Here is a 1,150-nt window from a genome sequence, read left to right as displayed (position 1 = left end):
GCTTTACAATACCATTTAGAATATACTGTGGCCCTTTAAGACATTTTTTGGACTTCAATTCCCAGAAGCCTCGGCTATGTTGGCACAATAGCCTGGGATTCTGGGAACTGAAGTCCAAAAGCACAGTTAAAGGGCACAGCTTTGGGGAATTACTTAGAACAATAAGAAAAAGGGAATTCTGATTTCCTGTAAAAGGAAGCTAATTGTACTATATGCAGATATTATGTGCCAAAATTATGGGAAGATTTTGTTGTGTTTTATAGCAATAAAGCAACTTTAAAAACCAAACACAACACATCCTTTGCAGGATAGGAAGGCAGTCCCAAGCACACATCTATCCGGGCCTTTCATTGATTTCAATAGCCTTAGTTTGAGGACCATTTATGCATTGTAAATGAGATTGCAGAGCGTCAGCCTTTTCAGAGCCATTTGCTCTGGATTTTTTTGCCAAGCATGAACTGCAAGAAAGACTCTTCCTTCGAAAGGCTACAGAAAGACTGCAGAGAAAGGCTGCAACAGCTTCCCTGGTGGTCTAGTGGTTAGGATTCGGCGCTCTCACCGCCGCGGCCCGGGTTCGATTCCCGGTCAGGGAAAAGAGGCTTTTTGTTTGAAGATTTGGAGCTTCAAAATAACTTCAGTCCAGCTCCAAAACAGTTCTTCCTTTCCTTTGCATCTGAAGATATTCTGCACAGCCTTTTGGTTTTCTGAACTGTGCACTTTCAAGCTGCCTTTACACTTCAGAAGATAAATTGCACTAAAAATGGTATAAAAGAAGCAAAATTTAATATGGGAATATATATATATATATATATGTGTGTGTGTGTGTGTGTGTGTGTACCGTATACAGTATATATATATTTCTTCTTTGTGGTCTCTGCAAATCATACAAATGGGTTGTACTGCGCCTGCAGAGTGCTGCTCAGAAAACTTCTAGAATCACTGGGCAACTAACAAATGTAACACACACACACACATATATATACACACACACACACTCCCATATTTGTTCCTATATATATACATATATATGATATATATTTCTCTCTCTCTCTCTCTCTCTCTCTCTCTCTCTATATATATATATATATATATATACATACACACACACACACACACACACACAGAGAGAGAGAGAGAGGGGATACATATT

At 39.0% G+C, this 1,150-nt stretch overlaps 1 non-coding gene across 1 annotated transcript; it reads left to right on the top strand.

Moving 5' to 3' along the window:
- The first annotated feature begins 521 nt into the window (after positions 1-521).
- On the top strand, positions 522-593 carry TRNAE-CUC. Its single transcript has one exon. It is a non-coding gene; the product is annotated as a tRNA-Glu (tRNA).
- Positions 594-1,150: the final 557 nt, after the last annotated feature.

Source organism: Sceloporus undulatus, unplaced genomic scaffold, assembly GCF_019175285.1.
Source record: "Sceloporus undulatus isolate JIND9_A2432 ecotype Alabama unplaced genomic scaffold, SceUnd_v1.1 scaffold_3453, whole genome shotgun sequence".
Classification (NCBI taxonomy): Eukaryota; Metazoa; Chordata; class Lepidosauria; order Squamata; family Phrynosomatidae; genus Sceloporus; species Sceloporus undulatus.
The sequence above is the reverse complement of the archived record's forward strand: the minus strand, read 5'-3'. Positions and strand labels throughout refer to the sequence as shown.